The 15579-nt window shown below is 38.0% G+C and overlaps 1 long non-coding RNA gene across 1 annotated transcript in view; it reads right to left on the bottom strand.

Annotated features, from left to right (window-relative positions):
- Positions 1-13014, bottom strand: part of LOC107322566 — a 46905-nt gene extending 33891 nt beyond the window's left edge. Inside the window, exon 1 of the long non-coding RNA XR_001558985.2 lies at positions 12594-13014. This is a non-coding gene — a long non-coding RNA (uncharacterized LOC107322566). The remainder of the gene's footprint in view (positions 1-12593) is intronic.
- Positions 13015-15579: the final 2565 nt, after the last annotated feature.

Here is a 15579-nt window from a genome sequence, read left to right as displayed (position 1 = left end):
TTGTATTTGAAATTAACAAGATCACCTCAAGTAACTAGTGGCTCCTTATTGACATCTGCAGAAACTAGATGGTGTTCATAGATCACCTGGGGATTCATCACTCTTGAGTACTGCATTCACCATCTGTTCTCATCCCAAAACACTTCTGAGAGTGCTCGAACTTAATAAATATTCTTAGATAAACAACTCTCATGCTTCCTCAGGTAAGTGAATAGGTAATTATTCATAGACCAATAGATGTAGCAAAAAAAATAGTCTTCTGGACTGAAAGTACACCTCAGACTGTTATATGAATACAAGTGATGTTTTACAGTTCTTCATATTGCTCTAAGAAACAAACTTGGGACACCACACACTTTAAAACCTAGGATGGAGTAGTATTAAGACTGCGCTTCCAGTTTCCATTCATTACTGAGTGAATACTCCTTGTCTGGCATTTTCCCTTATGACCTGCACCTTCCTGCATAACGTAACATATAGAGATGTCAAGGGGTGAAGGAATATCAAGGCAGAGAATGCAGAAGTTTAACAGTGAAACAACTAGGAAAAAAATATTTTTGTATGGAAATACAGAATGCTATCGTGATTCTGTTGCCTTCATCTAACAAGATGCCTTCTGGAGCATTTGTAGCATCTACCAGAAGATGAAAGATTCTCCTGACAGTTCTCCAACTCTGATGACAGGGTCTCACCTGAGAAACTTAATCACAGGAAACCTGTTGGTTGTCATTCATGTCCTGCTCTTCACCTAGAATCTTCCACGTTAAGAACTAATGAAACAGCTGGTAAATAAAATAATTGTCCTGCTAGTAATCCCCCACTGCCTCTCAAACTGAGATCAACCAGTTACACAGACTTTTGATGACTTCAAAGATTCATCCATAAACTACTTATTTTTCATTTGTCACCGTGTCAAATCAGAAGAGCAAAACACATGCTTTGAACTATAGGTTGGGTAGTGCTGTAAAAAGTGATTCTATTTTTCAGGATTTCTGAAAAGGGTTTTATATATATATATATATATATATATATATATATACACACACAAATATCACAAGTTCCTTCAAGGCCCACAGTAGCAACATGGCCAACAGCGCTACTAAACAAGTATGCCATATCACAAAAAAAGACGGTCTTGGATCTTTTGAGTTAGCCAAGCATCTACCCAACACAACACAGGAAGAAGAGACATAGCTCCTAACATTTAAACCAATAAAAGACTGCATTATCACTGCTAAATTACTCTTATGGTGGGTACAATCACCACCATTCATGGTTCCATTCCGATGAACAAAATTAAACACATTTAGATTAAAGGAAATTTTGTACGGGAAAAGAATGACATTATGTTACATTGTCAATATATACCGGCATCATTATCACAAGTGACTACAAATCTACCTTGGAATCAATATTCTGTCAACACAATATAAATAGTAAACACATCAAACCAATCTTCTAGTGCTCTGAGATTTTTAAGATGAGAAATACTCTTACCCTAAGATAGTTAGATCTGTGAACTGAGCACAGAATTAATTTTATGTCAGTAAATTACTATTTTTAACAAGTATACAAGGCACAGAACCATATAATTGCCCTACAGTAGAAATATGCTTTTATTCAAGTAGTGATAATAAAGTTAGCTGAAGGTACAGTACATGGTGGGAGGCGGAAATCACATCGTATCTGTTCAATGACTTGTTCTTTACAGGTGGTTGGTTGGAAAATTAGCAGCTATTATTTTCTACAGCAATAAATTCTAATATTTGAAGGAAGGAGAAGATGGATTTCCAGTTCAATGCCACCTGCCATAGCACAATGATGAGTAATTCACTCTTTATTTAACCTCTATACTATCTCTTTGAGACACAGTGAGTTTTTGTTGAAATTGCATACAAACTGCTCTAAGAAATTTTATAGCTCCCTAAACTGCAAAACTCTTCAAATAAGTACTAAAATTACAAGACAGTAATACTGTCACAGTGATTTGAAATACACGCCTAGTTAAAAAGAACTTTTCATGGAAACTAGGCACAATTCAATGATTGTTATTTTACAAAACAATAATTTCTGTTGGTGCAACACAACAAAGTGCATGTCCTGACTCAATGAGCTTCTCTCACTAAAATTCAATGGTAGGTAGATGAACGCATCTGTGGCTGCAGTTGGTGTAAATGAATATTTTATCATTCCTTAAATTAACTTGCACAATATGTCCTTGTAGTCAAACAAACAAACAAACAAACAAACAACAACAAAAAAAAACAAAAACAAAAAAACCCAGCAGCATGCTAAGGAGAAATTCCTGCAGCTCAGCAGCATTCCCAAACTCTGAAACTCAGACAAGCCACCTTCTGACTTGCAAAAATCTTTGCAAGCAGTACAGATAGCCCTATATGACAATTTCTTCTCAGATTCAACTGCACAAACTTTTTCTACTGCACTCACAGCTTTGTTTATTGCTTTCTTTATTACCATTAATTTTCACATGAAGCAGCACACAGACTATACAATCACAGAATCACCAAGGTTGGAAAAGACTTACAAAATCACCCAGTTAACCATTCACCAGTAGTTCTCACTAAACCATGTCCCTCAACACAACATCCAAACATTCCTTGAGCACCTCCAGGGCCACTGACTCAACCACCTCATGCCCATTCCACTGCCTGACCACTCTTTCAGAGAAGCAGTATTTACTAATGTCCAGCCTAAATCTCCTCTAGTACAGCTTGAAGCCATTCCCTTTAGTCCTATTTCCAGTTTCACGGGAGAAAAGGCTGACCCCCAGCTAACTACAACCTCCCTTCAGGTAGTTACAGAGAGCAATAAGGTCTCCCCTGAGCCTCCTCTTCTCCAGACTAAACAATCCCAGCTCCCACAGCCACTCTTCATAAGGCCTGTGCTCCAGACCCCTCACCAGCTTTGTGGCCCTCCTCTGAACATGCTCCAGGGCCCCAGTGTCTTTCTTGCAGTGAGGGGCCCAAAACCGGACACAGCACTTGAGGTGCTGCCTCACCAGAGCTGAGTACAAGTGGACAATCACTGCTTAGTTCCTGCTGGCAACACTGTTTCTGATGCAAGCCAAGATGCCCTTGGCCTTCTTGGTCACCTGGGGACACTGCAGGCTCATGTTCAGCTGAGCATCAATCAATACCCCCAGGTCCATTTCCTCTATGCAGTCTTCCAGCTGCTCTGCCCCAGGCCTGTAGCACTGCCTGGGGTTGTTGTGGCCAAAGTGCAGGACCCAGCATTTGTTGAGGTCTTGTTGAATCTCATCCCATTGGCTTCAGCCCATCCATCCAGTCTGTCCAGATCCCTCTGTATAGCCTCACTACCACCAGGCAGATTGACACTTCTAGCCAACTTGGTGCCACCTGCAAACTTACTGAGGGTGCACTCAATGCCCTCATCCAGGTCATCAATAAGAATATTGAAGAGGACAGGCCCCAGCACTGAATCCAACAGCCAGTTGGATTTAGCTCCATTCACCACCACAGTGAATTGGATCAACTGTTTAGCTATTTGTGCAGTAACAGTAAAAAACTAACATTCTTCAAAGAAGATCAAGATGCCCAAGAAGATCCTTCTTAAAAGGAAAGTGTGAGATGGACTAGCTTTTGTTTTGCTGTACAGCTGCCTCTAATTTCCCCATTATTCATTTCCTAGGAACAGCTTCCCAACAGAAGCAAGGTTCTTTCTGCCCTTTCTATATATAATTCTCTTCCCTTCTCCTTAGGAGGAAAAATAAACAAACAAAAACAAACAAACAAACAAACACTACAGAAGACTGCTTACATTTGCAGCATAACTCCTTTCTCTGCTTCATAACCTTATGCAAAAAAAAAAAAAAAATTGGAGCAAAATGAATATGGTTAAGTGTGTTCCTGCTTAAGACCTTGGAACAAGATAAGCAGGCACCTTAAGGAGGTGACTTTAAGTCATCTTGATGTAGCCATATCTGAAAAACATCCATAGAATCGTAGGGACCTCAAGGTTCATCAAGTTCCAACTGCCGTGCTGCAGAAATTGAAGACTCACAAGCAAAAAAACTATGCCTTGTTAAAAACAGAAGCACAAATGGAGTCATAACTGAAATCTGGGGGGGGGGGCAGAGGAACAACTCAGTTTTTGTTTTCTTGCTTTGTATCTGCTTGCTCATCCTTTGCTTCATCCAAGACCAGCAGAGGGTGCTGAAGAATACAGAGTTTTATAAGAGCAATAAAATTTATCACTGCTTTATAATGTAAATAGTAGCTCTTCTTTAGTATATAAATAAAGTCTTATAAATTCAACACATTTGACAAAAACAAGCAACTCACATTACTGAGCTTATTAGTGCATGCATGTCTATTTTTGCTTCACTCTCAATTTTCACCTATTCTTCCTATAAAGCATTTCAGACAGACACATGATCAGCAAGTGCAGTAGCCACCTCCTGGAACATCATAAGCATGTGAAGTATGCTGGATAGAAGTACAAAGATAAAGACCTTTTGTATTTCTGTAAGGTCAGACCAGGTAATTAGTCTTCCATCTGTACACCATTCTCAATGAAGGCATAGTTCAATCACCCTCCATGTAGTCAAGAGAGGAGGAAAAAGCAAAAATTTGTGTAGTATTTCAAATATGATTTACACTCAGATTTAGTCTACAGAAATTAGGGGACTGAAAATATGAAAAAGTGTGTTGCTTAAACAAGCTCAAAAGGAATTAAAAAGATATATCACATTTTGAAACTGCTAAAATAAGCCATTTTTCAGTACAGAAAAATACTAAATACTGGGTTTTGTTTTTGTTTTTGGTTTTTTTTTTTTTTTTTTTTTTTTTTTTTTTTTTTTTTTTTTTGCTTGAAATCACAAATACTTCCTAAGAAAAAATGCAAGGAATTATCATAATCACTGGTTAAAGCCATTAAAAATACCATAGTATGTTGACTGTATAAAGTGCTTGTTCATTTTATTTTTTCAAATTCAGTCACTCTCAGTCATAGAAGAACTAAGTTCTCTATGGTTCCTTTTAGCGTAGTCCTATAAATTAGATAAACAGTATGCCTCTTGAGTTTTCCTTAGCCTGCAAAAATATAATAAAGATTGAGGCAAATCTATTCTTTTACTTGTATCCACAATAGACTTGACTAGGAAGAACATTAAGGCACGCTGCGTGTGTATTTCACATGCACATTTAATGGTACCATTCTGATTAGCTAAGTGCAGACCAGGCTCCAAATTGTGCTGATCAGCTTTTTGATGCAAACAATATGATTCCTTGCTGAAATTAACACTGGTCTGCCTTAGAAACATAAGCAACAAATGAAATCTAGAGAAAACATGTACGTATTATATCTCTACAAAAAACACCCAGTTTTGCTGTTCAGTGACATTTTCCACTATGAATTTTTGTTATCACTGAATGGTATGCAGTATTCAGAAGTTCATTTCATTCCCATTTCAAAGGGCTCTTTTCAAATACAGTTATGGAATTCTCTTTGATTTAGCAGTTCAGTAACTTGTGGATTTTGACATTTTTACTAGCAGCATTTGAAGGGAAGGAAAAAATACCCTTCTCCTTACTGAAAGGGTGAAGAAAAACCCTAGGGTTCCTAAATGTTTATTTCATAAGAAGACCAGCTAAGGGAAATATTAAATGAGAAAATGATTAAAATCTTGTGGGAATTCAAACAGAAAAATGTGTGGCTAGAGTATAACTGATTTCCTTAAGAGTACCAAAAAGTATGTTTTAAAACAAATATATTTAGCGACTTCACCTTAATTATAATATCATCATGTTCAAAAACAAGGCCTTCCAAGTATTTGCATCTATAAGTACCAACAAATGAATGAAAAGTAATAATCTTCTTTACTTTCTCAGAAACATTGTTGTAGATGAAGAAGGACTCAGAGCTTAACACTGGGTCTTACTCCCTTTTAAGACATACCCTCCTGCATTGGCACATGATATCATGCCATAAAAGAAAAAAATATATATATCACATCTACTGCAGACTGACAACTGTATAAATGGTACAGAAAGTGGATATAGCTTGTAAGCAGACAGCTTTAGCACTAATGCTAAACAGGCACAAATAATAAGAACATTGTGGGTACCTGAAGATGAAAACAGTCAACAAACCAATTCTGCTATACAGTCTAATCATCATTATAATATCTAAAGTGAACATCTTTGCACCACACACATTGCTTCTAGCATGTATCAAATCCCAACTTATTTCACTGTTCTTTTTTAAATGAAATTGCTATTGCATTGAACTGTCAGTATCACCAGTGGCCTTCTTACTTTTCCAATTGTATTTTTTCACAGATTTACCTTTTCAAAAATATTGTTACAAGTAAAAATAGTTAAAAGGCTGTAGAGTTGGAGTAATACAAGCAAATAGTTGTAATTACAGAGTAAATAGCCAGAGAGTATCTAAGAAAAGACTCACCAGTGCTGAGGCTTTCAGTTGAGATGGATGCTCATCAATGCTGAGACTCAACACAAAAACTCCACAAAGGAGCAATCTCCAGAAAGAGATTCTGCCTTAGTGGTTGTCTAGCAGAGGTGGAGTCAAGCTCCACCCCTTCTGGGAGCTCAGCTAAATTACCTTCACCTGTGCTCCTGCAGCTGACTTGTTGTTGCTTGCCTCAGCTGGTTAATCAGAGGTTCAGGCTGTGATCAACAGTTTTCCTTATAAAGGTCAATAACTCAGATAGCCTGCTTCACCTACTAATCCGTTCCAGGTTTACTTTTTCTCAGCAGTACCAGCAAATCAGCAGCCTTCTAATTTTTCACACACATCCTGCCCATTTGTACATAGTGCTTTTCTCAATATCTGTACCTCTTGCAGCAGAAGAGAGGAAGAAAACACAGAATGTAGTGGGAGGCAGTACTGTTTTCCTAATCTTTCACATTATTTTCAGAAACTTCAAAGGGAGGCATTCTCATTTGTCATCAAGCTGATATGTTGCACTTTTTTTTTCCTGGAAGATGTCAGGGCTAGAATGAAGAGGGGATATGGTACAATAAACATTCTATATTGGTAGTCAGACAAGATGATGACAAAAAACCCTCTTGTCAGTATAAAACTGATGGCACTTGACTAACTTGTGCTTTCAATTAACAAGTTACCATTACACTCAGGCTTCCTCCTTTATCTTTAATCTTTTAAGCAGCTAAATTCAAGATCCTGACAAGCTTTTCAAGTTTTCTGCACATACTGTTCTAATTGTCAGGAACCTACTGTTTGTGCTTTTATTATTATTATTATTATTATTATTATTATTATTATTATTATTATTATTATTATTATTATTATTATTTAAAACTTGCTTACCAAAAGCTTCTAAATAGGGGCAATAATTCAGCAGAACACATCATACGTAGCAAATAATCTATGGTTATAATAAACAGTATCAGAGATAAATTATGCAAGTAGGAGTAAGCAATTATGATTCCCAGTTTGCTACATCAAATGTTTAGACTGCATATATTTAACCATGCAGCTGACTCTATAGCATCTGCTTTAGGCATAGTAATATCACCCGCTTTGAATCTCTACAATCCAGAAAAGGGAACTATAAAAATAAAACCTTGGTAAATTCTGAGCGATGTAATATTTTAAAATGTATTTTGAGAACAATTTACTCACCATATGGTTTTGTGCTTTTATTTACTGCACAGTAAGAACCCTCACAGCCACAGTGGTAGAAGGCTGAGTTTACCACTCAGTGCAACAACTGTGAGAAAAATCAAGACTCTCATTCTACCAGTCTTTTGACAAGTTAGGTATATATGAAAAGCACCGGGGGGGATGCCAACTTCAGACTCCAGGTACTGACATGTAAACCCTTACGACCAAGTTAATTACTCCATACTTTGCTAGAAGCTCTGCATGCTGTCAGTGAAAGATGAGCATTCTGAGTGTGCAAGACTCTGTAGTGGAAACAGGAACAAGCTACTTGGGAAGAACACAGAAATGTCATCTGAGCATGCCAGGAAAGCAATATAAAGCCAAACTGAAGCTCAGTTTGAAGACAGTGAGGAAGACGTTCTTCTTAGCACTAATTTCACATCAGCAAGCTCATCAGCAGAAAAACACCACGTTGGTTTCCTGCTGAATGCCAAAGGTAACCCAAGTGATAAATAATATAGGAAAGGCCCAGATACCCAATGTCTCTCTCATTATTAACAGGTATGTTCTTGGGTCTCCCAACTCCCTGGCAGCTGACAGCAAAAAATTAGGGGAGAAGACTACTATACATTGCAGAAAAGAATCAAGTTACAAAGTCCTTAAGTAAACCCATCCAAGACTAGGTTTGGATGCAGAGAATATCTCTGAAGGTACTGAAATGTCTTTGACACACTGAAGAAAATATAGTCTCTGACTAACAGAGACAAGACAACAACAGTTGTTCAGGCTAAAGAAAAGCCTCCAGGGAGACATTACTGCAGCGATTTAATACACAAAGGGGGATTTACAGGAAAGATGCAAGAGACTGCCCACCAGAGAGAACAGTGATAGGACAGGACACAATGGCTCTAAACTACAAGAGGGTAGATTTAGATCAAACGTTAGGAGATTCTTTACTCAGAAAGCAGTGAGACACTGGCATAACTGCCCATAGAAGCTCTGGTGCACAATCCATGGAGGTGCTCCAGGCCAAGTTGGATGGTGTCCTGGGCTGGTGGGGGGCAGCTATGCCCACAGTAGAGGGTTGGAGCTGGATGATCTTTGAAGTCCCATACAAATCATTCCATGACACTAAAGCAAGTGAAATTCCCAAAGGATTAGGAAAAACATTAGGCACTGAGAACCCAAAGCAGCTGCAGAAACCCTTTGAAAAATTTTAGTGACTTCGATAATTTGACAAAGTCCTAAACAACTCACTCAGAATTCGAAGTTAAACTAGCGTGGAACCGAATACCAAATTAAATGAAGCTCTGTGGGCATCATCCACACAAAATGATTCTGTGATTAGACTGCAATCAGTAGGATGTATGCAAATAAAATACAGCAATTTTCTTAGGAAGCCCCACAATCCAGTAGTCTATGCAAAAGGATCTGATGCCATTTGTGATATTATCAAACAAAAGAATATGGAAATACACGATAACAGCAGGTTAATCAAAGCATGTTAGCTAAAATCCAGTGTATTTTTTGTGCTAGATTTATGTTTAGTCAAAAGAAAAAACCCCACTATGTGACTATTATGAAGAAATTAATTCAAGACTCTAATCAGAGCAGGAGGTTGAAGGGATAGGGTATTGGTATGGAGTTACAGACTGAGCTATGTTCTGTGTACAGCCCCAGACTTGTCAGGTAAGTTAGCTAAACCACTTCTCATTAGCTTGATTTTTATTTTTATTTTTTCTGTATAAGGGGAAATCACATTAATGTTCGAACTAATTTGATTAGCACTGATAATATGATCTATCTCTTTAAGAAAGGATCTCAAAACTATCTCCAGTGTCTCATTATCTGAATATGTATGTCCTTCAAACACCATCTATTGTATTAAACAATGACAAGTTTCAGTTTATTTGGCACATCTCTAGCTGAAATGTCATTTAAATTAGTATGCATAACACAGAAAGAGCCACAAGTCATTTAAATAAAATCATATTTTAAATAATTCTAAAGTTAATAGAAGCTGATGCCTTGGCCTATTATTCCTTACTCAAACAGAATACACACTGGCATTATAAGAAACAGAAAGCTTCAAAATTTTATGGGTCATCCTTGAACACAGAGCCTTCCCAGACACCTAGTATTTTCACTCTGGGCAATCAGTCATGGTCTGTCACTGGATTTTGAAGCACTGCAATCATTCACAAGATTTTCTTCAGGCATTTGAAAAGATTTGTGCTCTGTCTAGTCCCCAGAAGAATTAGGTTTATGTCTACTTCCACTCCAAACTAGTTTAACATGTTTCAACTTTTCTGACAAATCTCGTATTTAGGCTTCTGTGATATGTAGTTCTATTCCAGCTCATCCAGCACCCCTAGAAAGAAAACACTCCTTGCTTTTCATTTCAAAAGAAGCTGTTAATAGTCAGGTGGTAGGAATTTTTGACTGGTCTTGTCTAGAGAGAAACAAGATTACAACCTCAAACATTGATTCTTTTGTTCCCAGGAGCACTGTTGTCTCAAGAACCAACACTGCTTTTTCCTTAATGATGAGAAAAAAAATTAACTATGCCAATTAGATTACGTGAATGTCATTTCTACAGTTTTCTTCCACTGTTGGTCAGTGATATTGCAACTGGAAAATTGAAACATAACTATAACTTTAAAACAGTTTAAGGAAACAATTCTTTGCAAAATGGAAATACCGCATAACAGTTAAACATAAAGAAGAAGTGGTCTGACTGATAAATGAGTTAACATAGCACTGAAGACTGTTGTGCTGCTGTTTTCCAGTGGAAGTCTGCCCAGGCAGTCCTGTGAAAGATGTACCATCCTACTTGTTGCCTCTAGTCCTTCAAATTACTAGAGGCAACAAAGCAAATTAGGAAGAGTGGCAGCTGTCAATTAATATTGATTTATTTTCAATTATTTTAATTTTCATGCTTAGTTAGTTTCATAATTCCCTTAATATGCGTAGAAATGATATTTCTTTTCAATCTTCCTCAAATGAAAGCAGGATCTTTTCTGTGTGTGCTGCAAGCCTTCCTTTCCATTAGAAAGAATTTGGCTCCTATGTTGCATTCCTACAATTTCCTCAGCCGCAAAGCTACATGTTTAAACACAAGTGAGAATTTAGACTTTCTGCTTAGAACAAAAGTAAAGCCACAATGCTAACTTCCTTGCTTTCCTACCTTTTCCTTACCTTGCATGTACAAGATACTAGCGTTTGCAAACATACTATATTCACTAGCACTGTCATCATGTGTTCGAGTACTCCTAAATTATTCCCTCTAGTTCAAAATCATCTGACATTCCTTGAAAGAAAGTTAATCAATCACTGAAAGTTCACTCTGCTTCCACCTGAGCTCCACTGGGTTGGCCTTGCCTTCCCTTCTCACCATGTGCTCAGTCATTGTTTCAATCTGTGACTTAGCATTTCCACTGCAAACTGTAACACCCTTTTTTTAACAGTGTAATCATATAGTCAGTTGAGGATGATTTAGAAGACTTCTAAATGCAAACTCACCTCCGTAACTGTTTTCTGAAGTGTATGTGAGTGAAATATTAATGATAAACAGTCTCCAGCAATAATCATATGTATTCTCTGTCATAACTGCTTATTGGACAACATTGTCTTAACTGAACAAAATAAGTAAATAAGCCTTGTCTACTTATGACAAAAAGCCCACACAGAAAACAGATGTTTGCATTGTTCTACCTGTACTAGTTTATCTAAGCGTTCAAAAATTAAAGAGGATAATGGAGGAGCCAGTGATGCTTTGCCATAAAATATAATTACACAAACACACTCAGAAGCTGCCAGGTTAGCACCAGTACAGCTTACTTTCCTGTGACAGCAAAAATTTTTAAGTCCCTCAGTCTGCTTTTGATATTTGCCTAAGTCCATCTTATAAAAACATGAAGGTTAAATTAAGAAAACATTTTAGCATGCCCATAGTGTAAACACATATTCAATAATGATTTTCTGCAAAGAATATCATAAAGCCTTTTAGTACAGTTTCCTATAGGTAGCAAAACAAATAAGAACAACATCATTTGAAGTTTAACATGTAGCCTCACCAGAAAATCAAACATCAGCTTCCTTCCTGTCATCAGAAAATGACTGCACCAGTCAGCAGAAAGCTATACAGTCTCGGATGCCCTTTTCCTTGCAAACCAAGTCAATTGTTGAAATTTACCAATGGTTTCAGATCATGTGTGGAAACTTTCTTGAAAAGAAAAACGCAGAACCCCTTCAAAACTTCCTAACAGTGCAATTCTTACTTCAGACAACTAACTTAAAGTTTCCAGCAACTGATTTGAATGGCATAGTCTCACAAACAAAAGGAGATATTTTGGAGGAACTTAAAACGAGATTTCTGATAAAGATATTACGTTATTTTTTTCATGTAGAGATAATATGCCTTGTTTTGTTTTGTACTTATTCTTCTAATAAATTGATATTGCAGAAAACAAGAAATTCCTGTGCTGCACAACATAAAGTATGGTTGACTTGAGCATAGTTAATATGACTTCAAGGGAAAAATAAGTGTAGAAAACAAGAAGAAGGTATGTAAAGTGTAATGATGGGAAGAGAAAGTTGTAGGGATTCTCAAGTAAGTTTTACCTTCAGAGTAGTTTGCTAAGATCAGAATCCCTATTGCTTTTTCTGATACACAATGACCACAGTAACGGGTCTTGGAGTATCATCATTGCTTCCATTTGAAAATAACTGTTCTACTCTGTTCTTCTCACAACTAAGCAAACGTCTGTACCTCATTCACTCTGTACGTATCCAAATGGCACACTTGGACAGGTAACCACAAGGTACTTGGCAACAGATAAGGTAAAAAAATAAACAGCTCCAGATCTTTTCAGTGTCCATGCCATTAAGTGTCTGTATGATTAGAATATTTCAAGAACTAAGATCTATGCTCTCACGAGACATTTAAATTCTTTAAAACTTACCCTTAGGGAATCAAGTTGGATTACTGGAATGTCTCTTCTCCCCTCCTCAGACTCCGTTCCTGATGAGATGGAAGCAAAATGGATAGCAAAATCTCTAATTTGGACAGTCAAAAGGGAAGAGAACCAGCTAGCTAGCAGAAAGACAGGAAACAACGGACTGCTACAGAAAGGAGGGAGAGAGGAGAGAGACGAGAAGTACAGTGATGTGTCAGCAGTGTTTCTGACATCAGCAGGATGAGCCACAAAGAGGGGTGTGGCAGGAGACTACAGAACAGGTAGCACAGCAGTGTTGTGCCAAGCCATGTTCTGGGAATCTGGATCCCGTGCAGCTGAAGATAGTGTTCAATGGAGGCTTGCAACAAAGAGAGTTGTAACATCCAGGCAGTGATCACCCAAAATCCTTTATCTCTGGAAGCTCAAATCTGTGCAGTTTTGCCAATAAATTGCATCAATGAACAAACGCTCTGTCAGTGAACATCTGTGCAGAATTCTGTGGGGGAACGTGGCCATAAGGTCCTGAGTAGACCAGTGCCACACAACCAGGGAGCATTTCCAGAAAAACAGATCCACAGAATGGCTGATGTTGGAAGGGAACTCCTGAGGTCACCTGGTCTTAGAAGGGTAGCAAGGAGAATTGAACTCTTTTCAGCTGATGCTTGAATTTTACAATACTTAGAAGCACCTGCATGAGTAGCCTGCTTATTGTCTTCTGAGGTATTTAGGTTATAAATTCAATTGCTCACAGATGTGGGGTAAAGAAGGCCATTGTATTACTAATGAGTGGTGAAGCTCAACAATAACTTGAGTCAGATGTAAACACCCACAAGGTACCCAGCCCTTACAAGTCTTGGTTGAGCGGGAAAACTGTTGTGTTGCAACAGTTTTCTGGACAACATGTCAAGTATATTGCTAGACAATAATGCAACAAGTGATAGCAAATGGGGTTACATCAAGCTGGCAGCCAGCCACTAGTGTGGTTCCCACAGCTCCATTTTAGGACCAGTTCTCCCCAGTATTTTTAAAAATGACCCCAAGGTAGGACTAGAAGGTGTTTTGGGCAGTTCTCCTGATGATGCTAAATTGGTTGGAGTTGTTGATCCCATCGAGGGCAGAGAAGACTTGGAGAGATTAATTTGAGAGCTGAGTAATCACCAATTGCCTGAATTTTAACAAGAGCACTTGGATATGGGCAGTCCTGTCTATATATACAGACTGGGGCATGAGACAACTGCACAGCAGTCCCACTGACAGGGTTTTGGGGAGTCTTGGTCAACAGCAAGTTGAACATGAGTCATGAACAGTGTGGCAAGGCAGGCAGGAAGGCTAATCATATCCTGGGGTGCAACAAGCATGGAATATCTGTATAGTCAGCAGATAGTTGTAAGAAATCTCACAGTTAAAACTCATGATGGCTAAGAAGATCTTCCATAATCCTGAATGCACCAGCAGGTAACCCCCAGCTATGCTGTCACATGCAACCCATTCCACTGCTACCCCACAGCTAGGAGCTTCCTGCTTTAGGTGGCATAGGCCTCAATCCCTGTCCTGTGCAACAGGTAGTTTTCACAGTTTGGGTAGACAGATTGGGTGGGGATTTAAGGGGCTTTACCTCTGACAATGGAATTGAGATTCACCCGAGCAGATCTGAATAATCAAAAGACAAAAAACAAGGCTAAAGAGGCAAACCACAGCATGACTAAAGCGGCTCCTGTCAAGATCTGTTTACACTGTCAGATTGTCCATCCATTGTGTCACTCAGAGTTCAGTCCACAGTACAAATACACAAGAGACTACTAATAAATTAGAGTAGGGCTGATTCACTCCAGTACATATGCCATAGTCTACCACATTTTTGCTGTTATTGTCTCATTAGCAAGTGTGAGGTTTTTGGATGATTCTAGAAATATCCAAATGATGCAATTGCAAATTTATTTGCCAAGCAGTTTCAATCACAGCAAAATGAAACATGTAATACTTTAAATCAGTTAGAGCCAAAGAAGAGCTCAGCTACGTCTATGTCTACAAATAGATGACAGCTTAACTATCACATCCTACCCTCCTCTTCTAACTGTCTGCATCAAGGTATCAAATTACAGCAAGACAAATCACACACATCCTCTACTTTTACTCCACTAATGTGTAACCAAGGTAAGGACCTTCAAGAAGGGATTTTTCTGCTGGTGTGAGTTGTTACGCCAAAATGAAAACTTTGGTTTCCTTGTCATTTCCTCCCAGTCATGATGGTGATGGAAATTTCAAATTCATATCAACACTGTGTGCTTGAATATTAACAGATGAGCTGATGTTCGTGCATTCATAAAACTATTTTAAGTACTATTTTTCAGGGGAAATAGTGCAGTGAACTTGAAGCAACTGTTTTCCTGCTACACAGCCCACAGCCATTCAGCTAAGAAGAAACTTCAAAAGAAGTAAAAGAACTCTAACACAACATTCCGCTTTCTTAGCTGGACCGGCCACAGTACCCAGGGGCTTAAAAACAAAAATGTAGCACCAGTAAATAAGTACATAGACTTTTCTGACACTGTGAATACATCCTGAATGTACTGATTTGTTCCTTTTAATCATGGTGTCAAACATGGGATCATCTCACAAATGTCTGCTTTGAATTCAGTGACAGTGGCTGAGATTCATCAAAGGTTTGGAAGAAACGTAAAGGAAAAAAACTCTTCTGATTTCTAAGAAAAATAAAATGGGTTGTTAAATGATAATAATTAGAAGATTTTTGTTTCTTTTCACTATTAAACTATTATAAATAAAATTAGCCTGAACACATCTAATTACTCTGTGCCAGAATCCAAATGAGGGAAAATACTGAGGACCATCTTCCAGAAAATCCTTTTGCTTAAGGCTCAAATGAACATGTACTCAGTGAGTTCTCAGTGAGATGCTGCAGTTACTTAAACAAACAAGTAAAAAAACAAAACAAAACAAACAAACAAACAAAAAAAAACCCAAGAGATTTCTT

This window comes from Coturnix japonica, chromosome 1 (genome assembly GCF_001577835.2).
Source record: "Coturnix japonica isolate 7356 chromosome 1, Coturnix japonica 2.1, whole genome shotgun sequence".
NCBI classification, from domain to species: Eukaryota; Metazoa; Chordata; class Aves; order Galliformes; family Phasianidae; genus Coturnix; species Coturnix japonica.
This window is presented reverse-complemented; position numbering and strand designations above follow the sequence as displayed.